Here is a 10,040-nt window from a genome sequence, read left to right as displayed (position 1 = left end):
CAGGTAGAAGATGATCACTGCACAGATGTGTGAAACACAAGTATTGAGAGCCTTAAGCTGCTCCTTTTTGGATGCAATTCCCAGTACCGTCTTGAGGATCAGGATGTAAGACACGGCAATGAGAATAAAAATCCACCATAAGGCAGAATGCTCCAAAAAAGTTGTAGATGACATCAATTCGGTTGTCAGAGCAGGCCAACTTCATGACATCCTGGTGGAGATAGTAGGAGTGGGATAATTGGTTTTTCTTACAATATCTCAAGCTTCTTAAAGGGAAAGGGAAAGGAAGAACCAGGAGCATGCTCTTAAAGGAGAATACTGTTCCTATTTGGGCAACTCTGACAGTTGTCAGGATTGAGGTGTATCTCAGAGGGTTGTGGATGGCTAGGAATCTATCAAATGACATGATCAGGAGGACTGAGGACTCCAGTACTGAGAATCCATGAATGAAGAATTCCTGAGCAAAGCAGGCATTGGATGAAATTTCAGGAGCATTGAACAGGAAGATGCTTAACATAGTGGGCAGAGTTGATAAAGACAAACCCAAGTCAGACATAGCCAACATGGAAAGAAAATAGTACATGGGCTCATGCAAGGAGGGCTCTGTCTTGATGATAGAAAGGATGGTGAAATTTCCTAGAATTGCAATAAGATCCATGCTGCAGATGGGGATAGAGATCCAGATGTCTTCATATTCTAGCCCTGGCATCCCAACCAAGAAGGTGGTGATGTCAACATATGATGTGTTGATAATGGACATGATTCATTCATAGGGCTCTGCAATGAAACATACAGATGCTTGTGTTGGTAAACTGGGAATATCTGAAAATTTAGTAGAAAAAAAGCAGTGTTAAAATTTGTGGCTTCTTTCAGCTTTCTTTTGAGAGAACAAAACATTTATGTGGCTATCATAATGAAGAGAGATGGCTGCTGCTTTAGACTAGAAGCTGTCTATAAAATACTTTGAAAAAATTATTTCTGGACATGTTATTTCTATAGAGAATCCAGATTTAAATTTTTCATTTAGTTATGCATCTGATTTCATTTTTTCCTGTAAAATATTAGTAAATGCTGGTCAATTAACTGGAATCTTCTACTATTTCTTGCTTTCAGATCTATGTTCTGACCTTCAGTTCTATGTGATTAATTGCCAGTAATAGAAGTCAAATGAAATCCAAATAAATGAGAACATCTGGGTACTTAGCAGTGAGTGGATATGCTGGTAGGCACTTTTGATAAAAGCTAAATAATTCTGATATACAAGCCCAAGGAATTGTTGAATTTATCCACCACAAAAGACTCCTCTTATATATACCTCTTATATATAAGGACTTGTCTTATCCTTTTTACCTAACCACTGGCTCTGGGATTACTGATTCTCTGGGGATTGCAGCAAGGCTAGATCTTTTCTGACAATAAGAATAAACATTTTCAGAAACAGTAAATCTGCAGAGTTAGTTGATACCAAGGAAACAAATAAACATCTAGATCTGTAATAAGGAAAAATTTTGTTGGAGAATTCTTTAATTGCAGGTATTAGAGAGACACAGTAAATTCTCTGCAAAACTAGGATACTTCTGATGGATATTTGGCCTGTCAATTACTTCTCTGCACAAGGTCAAGTCTAAGCAGAGATGCCTTGAGTTGATTCTGCATTCAAGGAAGTGTTGCAGGACAAACCTCCCAGGACACAATGTGTCATCCTAGATTTTATTTCTGAATCCTGGATCCATCTGCCCAGACCCGTTAGACATCACTAATTAAGTATCCCTTAAAACCAACTTGTCCAACTTAGACAAGTTTTTCTCCCTTCCCAAACCTGCCCCGTTTGAGGGACCTACTTCGGTAATAAGCCTTTACGTTTAAGAAACAACAAGCCAAAAATCTGAGCTTCTTTGTCTTACATTTTGTACACAATAATGACCAATATTTCTTAGAAAATTAAATAGTTTTACTTACTGAGTTCCATTACCAGATGATGATTTGGAATCTTGAAATTTTTTGAAGAATATTATCAAGCTATATCATTATCTTCATTTTACTGATGAAGAAATTTTTTCTCAAGATCAAATCATCTGTTTACGATTATAGAAATGTTGTAGGGTAGAAGTAAGATAGCAACTCAGGTCTGTTATATTACTGATAATTAAGTATATAGCACGCTATCAGGATTGCCAAGCAATATTTAAGGTGTTATAAACTGAATGTACAGCTGGAATTGTGTATTATTTTTAGCATTTTAAACTGACTACCAAATGATTGTAGGGGATAAGATGAAACATTTTGTCCTACAGTTGCAAATCTTTGCAACAGTGAAAATCATGCTAGTATAGAGATCCTAAGGAAAAGGCTCTCGAGGAGAAAAAAACTATATACTCACTCCTATTAGTAAATAGTCATTGGAAGGATTTCAATATTTAGTTGACTAAAGTGTGGAAATAAAAGAATGTATTACCATAACCTTCCCATAAACTCTTTTAAACTATGTAATGATTACTTCATAATTGGAAATTGCCTACTGCTTGCTTCCCCAATGAAAATAAGTCTCACTTGGTTATGTTGTCAAGAATTCTCTCCTTCCACTGTTGCTTTATCTCTTAGCTTTCTCCAGGTACTTCTTATTAAAGAGATAGTAGAAAGTTTGTGTGTGTGTGTGTATGTGTGTGTGTGTGTGTGTATGTGTATATGAAAATTGCCTTGGCAAGGACATGTATTAATTGGTTTAATGTTCATGTGTTAATTGGCTCAATGTTCAACTTTGTGGACCAAATCCATTTGTTTCATGACAATTTAAAGTAAGCTACAGTAAGACAGGTGGTGCATTAGTATCATGGTGGATGGCATATACTAGCTTATTAAATATTTGTTGAATGAATAAATGATTGTATTTTTTAAACTGGCATCTTTTTTATCTTTATTATTATCTTTCCCATTTTGCTATGCTTGCTATGAAATAAAAATATGGGTTTTAGCAATTGTAAAAGCTATTCATAAGGATTTTTACATCATAATCTTGTATTGATTTTCAACTTAATTTACATAATATTTTTTAAAAGTGTTATTTGTATACCAAGAATATTAATATAAAATTATAACTATAATAATACAATGAGGCATGTATATGTAATTATTAATATTTCATTCTAGCAATTTGACATCTTTTTCTTGTAAAAAATAAAATGTTGCAAATCAGTTGAGGTTTCTGTTGGTTCCATATACTCAAATAATAGTGAAGGGAGGTAAATCATACAGATGAGATATGGCTAAAGCAGTGCCTATACAGAAAATTATAGGTTAAATTTATTTATTAGGAAATAACAGTTGAAAAATCAAAAAATATAACTTCCATTTCAAGAAGATAGTGAAGGAATAACAACCTAATCTCCAAGAAAAACAAAGAAAATAAATTGGTAAAATCAGAAATGAATAAAATATAAATATGATATAAAATAATGTCACCAAAGCAGAAATTTGATTCCTTCACAAGTTTTAAAGAATCAATAAATAATTTAACAAAACTGAAAGAATAAAAAGAGAAAACACTAATTTTATTTTAATAATAAAATCAGAGAACATAAGTACAAATCTATAAACATACAGATAGTAAGTAGATATAATAACTATAATAAATAACATTTTTCAGTAAAGTAAATCATTAGATAAAATGGTGAAATACTTAAAAAAATACTAGACTCCAGAATTTAAACAGGAAAAAAGGGAAAGATGAACATGTTGTATCTCTTAGCAAAATTTAGTACATAGCTTAGAAAAAAGCTCTGAAAGAAAACTTCAAGTCAATTGGGATTTGTATATTACTTATTATGTATACTTAAAGAAAAGATACCAATATTATATATAAATACCTTTCCAGAGAATAGAAAACTTCCCAACTTGTTTTGGAAGTAATATCAACCAATTAGATTAAAACAGCTAATTATGCTATAAGAAAAGTTAATTAATGGTAAATATACCTTATGACCATAGATCTAAACATTTAAAAAATGGTGACAAAGTACAATGACCTATAAATAGGATAATATATCATGACCAAGTCACTTTATCTCAGGAATATGGGATCAATTTTCAGGAGGAGTCATAAATGTACTACTCCACACTGATAGAAAAATCGATAAAACCATATGATTTTATTCAATTATTTTTATCACAAAATATCTGAGAAAATCAGAAATAGAAAGGTGTTACTTTGATTTGGTAAAGACAAATATAAAAATACTGCACGTAACTTTATTTTAATGAGAAAATATTGAACAAGCTCCCCATGATGTGTGGAAAAGTCTAGGATATTCCCATCAGTGCTTACATTCAAAATTATACTAGATTTTCAAGGCAGTATAATGCAGACACAAAAAAGACAGGAAACGTATAAAATTTGAAAGGATAAAGCAAATATGCCCCTACTTGCAAATGATATGAATGTTTATGTAAAAATTATAAACATTAAATTATGAACATTATAAACATTAAGTTGAGTGAATTCAGAAAAGCTGGCTGGATATAAGGACAATTTACAAAATTGAAATCTAGCACATTGAAAAACAATCTGATATTATATCCTAAAATGTCATTTGTAACAGGATCAGAAACATTAAATATATAAAAATAAATGAGATAGAATGCTTTCAGGATATGTAAGCTGAAAACTCAAACTTTGCCAAAAGCTTTAAGAAGACCTAAATAAAAAACATAGACATGCCATGTTTACTGACTGGAAAGCTCTATATTTTTAAGACGTTAATTCTTCCCAAAATAATGTATTTAATAAACACAATTCTAGTCAAATTACACTAGGTTTTATTGTTAAAATTGACAAGTTGATTAAAAAATTTATATGGAAATGCAAAAGACCTATAATAGGTAACAGAAGTAAAAACATGGGTGTATTACACCATTAGATTTCAAGTCTAATTCTAAAGCTACATTTGATAAGCTGTGTTATATTGACACAAGAAGAGATAAATAGATTAATGGAATATAACATATTTCAGACTTTTATACATACATATAGGTCCTTTTGATTTATGACAGTGACAAATTCAATAAGGAATAGATGGTATTTACAATAGAGAGCAATTTAAATGCAAATAGAAGAAAGAAATCTTGAGTTTTATCAAAACATTAATTTGAGTTGGACAATAGGCCTGAGTATTCTAGGTAAAACAAAAAATCTTGTAGAAAATCTATAGTAATATTTTCATGATCTTGGGATAACCATGGACACAATCCAGGAAGAAAGAATTCCATAGTCAGAATTAATTAACAGAAAGCATTTCTATGGAAAGACCAATCACTCATTGGGAATAAATAATAACATCATATGGAATAGTATTCAGTCTCCAAAAAGGAAGAAATTCTGTCATTTGCTACAACATAGATGGAGCTGGAGAATACTATGTTAAATAAAATAAACCAGGCATAGAAAGACAAACACTGCATGTTCTCACATACATGTGGAATCTGAAACAATTGAACTCATTGAAGCATAAAGTAGCATGATGAATACCAGATATTGGGGGATGGGCTTAGTCTGGAGATGATAGTCAAAAGGTAAAGAGTAGGAAGATTAAATTTGGTTTCTTTAGAACAATAGCACAGCATGCTGAGCATAGCTAATAACTGAGTACTCTGTATTTCAATATTATTAAGTTTCTAGTGTTCCATCAAAAAATATGATATATATATCTGCCAGATGATATGTAAAGAGCTACAAATGAGTAAGTAAAAATCAGTAAAAAATAGGCAATGCACTTGACTGCCATTGTTTAATTTGCATTTGAGAAAATGTAAATTAATATGACAATGAGGTGTTATATGATACCCATTAGAATGACTAACATTAAAAAGGTTAACAATCCCAAAGTTTGGTGAACATGTGGAGCATTAGAATGCTTACGCTTTCCTATTAGATGTGTAAATCAGTGCAAGTTCTTTGGTGACAAAGTTTAGCATTATCTTCCATAGGTAAATAAATACCTACTTTATGACTTAAAATACCGTTTCTAGAAAAGTTAGTTCTTGTTTCAAGCAAACGCATTCTAAGAATGTCTACAGGAACTTTATCATATTAACCAACATTTGAAAATGACTAATATTCATCAACATGTGAATGGGTAAAATTGAATTAGGTATTCTGATTTAATTGACTATGATGTTAACCTGAATATCTCAACTTTTGAGAGCTCCCTGGGTGATTCTAATGCCTTACCAAGATTAAAATGTAAAATTTTCATGACTCCTGAATAAGTGCCATTAGTTCAAATGGCATATTTCTGGGTACCTGTCTGTCTTTGATGGCTTGATTTCTCCATGAGTCACAATTACTGCTAGGTACATTGGTACTTAATCACTGGTGTAGTACAATAATGTATGCTTTTTAAAGGGCTACCAATGAAATCTCTCCAGGCTGTTACATAAACTGATTTCTTAGATATCATTTAGTGATCATTTTTTGTAAATAGCATTTTTGTTATTATTGTTTCTCACTGAAGTCATTCTGCCATTATTGGTTGTTCTAGTAGATAAATACTGGGTTGTTAGGTTTTTTTAAAATTAATTTTTGTGTTGTTTATTCCTGTGTGATATCATTTCTCCAAATTTTCTGGAAAGAGAATGGCCATTTTAATATATCACAGTCACAGTGATGGGGTTGTGGCACAGGGATTGGCATATGAACCAATTGTGTCAGTCACATTAAGTTTTTGTCCTTGGTATACTGATCACTTCTGCTTAGAATATTAAGGTAGCTATTAAACATTTTTCTTTCAAGTGGGTCTGAGACTGACAGTTCTCCTTCCTCTTTTTGTTGAGAGATAAAAAGTGCTCTACTGCCTATTTGTCCACCCACCGTTTAGCAAACTACATGGGTTTGCTTTGTTCAAAATATGTATAGAAACAAAATAGAGAGCTGAAGCATATAAGTTAGCAGTGATAACAACTTCTTTCCAGCACTTAGGTGTGCTGTAGCTCCCAAGGTTCCTACAACTTTCAATTCATGTCTGTTAGCCATTATGATATTTTACCTCAGAATGTTTACATTTCTTTAAGATAAAATTGGGTTTGCTGTTGTTTGCTACGTTCTTCATTTCAGGAACATGTGCAAATCATTATGTTGACCATAAATCATCACCTACCCCACAGGCATTCATGTATCTTTATTTTATTTTTCATTTTATTTTATTAAGACTGCTCAAAACCCCAAAAATACAGATTATCTTTGAGACTCTTGTATGAGACATCTATGTACAATATCCTGAAAGAATAAGATGCCTATTAAAGCCACCCAATTGTTACTCATCTTGTTAGTGGAAATGAAGTCTTCACATTGGGCTGTCTGTCCTCACACTGGGAGAATAGGAGTTTCTGTTTCTTTCAATTAATAAAGCATGTCAACTACTGCTTTGTTGTACTACAACCCCAAACCCATGTCTGTGTTTTTAAGACTTTGGAAAAGGCAGATGGATATAGTTACGCACCTCGAACACAGAAGCAGTTCTTGCCCTGATCTGATGATAGGATTTTCTATACTAGGATAGGTTTGTGAAAACATATGTAGCTCTGAATTTAAAAACTAAAATGTACTCAAGATAATACTATCCTGGAGTATCAGAGATTAGGTTTGAATCCCAGCTTTTGACTTCCTCTCTGTGTGAATTTCACAAAATCAAACTCTCAGAGCCTGAATCTCTTCAACTAAAATAAATAGGAAAAAACCCTTTATAAAAAGCTGGGTCATTGTGAAAAACAACTTTTTTAAATGCGTACAAATACCTGGAAGCACATCGTGCATATATTAGAGGTTTAAAAGTAATGCTTGTATCTGTTAAAATTTTCCATTAATTGGGAGGTACTGTCAGCTGTGGGCTGATTATTATATTTTAAGCATTTGACACTCCTGGAAGGTGTTTCTTGATTTACCTGAGAATGAAGTGTAGGAGACTTGAACTGACGTGATTGACAGAAAGGACTTGATTGAAGGAGTGGGTAAAATAAAAAGGCTAAAGTGGTTTTTACAATATGCAAGATTTTGAGGTCATAATGGGAAGGAAAGTTGGACTATTTGTCAGCCACAAATCTAAAGCAATAAATTTCTCTTTATACCATATCTTTTTTCCTGTTTTAAAAATCTTTACCATCAATGATATGCCTACATTTGAAATACACAATTTAAGAAAGTTGTATCCTACTGTGAATAAATATTACTGAACTCTTCAGCGAACTACTTTTTCTACAAACATGGTCTTATTTTTAAAATCATTCATTAGCATTTATTTATTGAAATCTCTTCCTCAGAAATGTGCTAGACATTACATAGGAAAAAATAAAGAAATTATATAGGTTTCTTCAATCGCTCATAATACACTTTATTCAAGAAGTAGAAAGAAATGAAATAAGCATAAAAGGTATCTATAATTGCAAATATTGAGTATAACAAAGAATAAAGAATAAACCAGGAATAAAAAAGATAAAAGAGAGGGTCATCATACAAACTCAGGCTAGGTAATTTATGTTGAAATTAAGCCAAAATTTAAAGAAAAAAAATGTGAATGTGTTATACAAAATTGGTGTCAAGAGAATTTTAACAAAATAATTCTGATGTGAAAACTCACAGAAAACAAAGAGCTCTGTAAATTCAAAAACAATTCAGTAGGTCAATGTGGCTGGAGTTTAATAACAAATCTGATGATATAGAAGAAGTAGAAAAGGTCCAGCCCATGTAGGGTCTTAGAATATTGTTATTTGGCTTGGCGTGTTGGCTCACGTCTGTAATCCCAATATTTTGGGAGGTCAAAGCGGGTGGATCACTTGGGGTCAGGAGTTTGAGACCAGCCTGGCCAACATGGTGAAACCCTGTCTCTACAAAAAATACAAAAATTAGCTGGGGGTGGTGATACGTGCCTGTAATCCTAGATACTCTGGAGGCTGAGAGGCAAGAGAATAGCTTGAACCTGGGAGGCGGAGATTGCAGTGAGCAGAGATTGTGCTACTGCACTCCACCCTGGGCTACAGAGTCAGATTTCATCTCAAAAAAAAAAAAAGTAAAAAGAAAGAAAGAAAAGAAAAAATATATATATATATATTGATTGATTGATTTAATTGTATTTCTAAAGAAGTAAGAATTCAAATTTATAAAAGGCACGCATACATTCACTTTGCCTTTTCAATTACTCTTGCCTTGCATAGCGAATCTATTATGAGGCAGGGAACTTACCAATATTTTGCTGAAGAAATGCTTGGTGACTGCAGACTACCAGGGTGGGGAAGTGACAGGGCCAGGACTGGACTGAAAAACTATCTGTTGGGTATTATGCTCACTACCTGGGTCCAATACACCCATGTAAGAATCCAACCCATATCAAATATAAAAGCTGGAATTTAAAAAAGATGGTGACATATTAACATGATTAAAATGGATAAAGAGACAGATATAATATAAAATTTAGGTCTAGCAGTAAAAGAACCTGGTATAGAGAGACTAAATGTAGACAACGAGGAATCCAACTTCTGTCAGACTGTAAAAAATATCATTTTTCTGTCTTGGTTGTAATTTGTTGTTTGTGTCAGAGGTACTATCATAAGACACTTATTTTTATTCTGGTTAACTGAAATGGGGACCTCAGGCAATGTACTTCCTGTTTATAGTTTTAATCCCATTCTCAGTATCCAGAGTGAATAAAATAAATCTATGATAACAACAAAAATATGTGTTGATAATTCTTGGTGTCAAATATTAGGTTTTCTCAAATTGACCTTAAATATCTTATCAGATATTTCCAGGTTTTCTGTCACATATGCCTGTTAAATCTTCCGTTGACACAATTTTGCTACAACTCTCACTCTAATCTGTTTAGTTTTTATACAATAAACAATTGGGTTCATTAGTGGAGGTACAAGTAAGAGAACATTTGCCATAAGAACATTAATGATGGGAGAGACGTGCCGGGCAAAGCGGTGGACAACGGCCAGGTTAATGATGGGCAGGTAGAAGATGATCACTGCACAGATGTGTGAAACACAAGTATTGA

At 32.7% G+C, this 10,040-nt stretch overlaps 1 pseudogene; it reads right to left on the bottom strand.

Annotated features, from left to right (window-relative positions):
- Positions 1-3: 3 nt before the first annotated feature.
- On the bottom strand, positions 4-760 carry LOC112616909 (annotated as a pseudogene).
- Positions 761-10,040: the final 9,280 nt, after the last annotated feature.

This window comes from Theropithecus gelada, unplaced genomic scaffold (genome assembly GCF_003255815.1).
Source record: "Theropithecus gelada isolate Dixy unplaced genomic scaffold, Tgel_1.0 HiC_scaffold_134, whole genome shotgun sequence".
Lineage (NCBI taxonomy): Eukaryota > Metazoa > Chordata > Mammalia > Primates > Cercopithecidae > Theropithecus > Theropithecus gelada.
The sequence above is the reverse complement of the archived record's forward strand: the minus strand, read 5'-3'. Positions and strand labels throughout refer to the sequence as shown.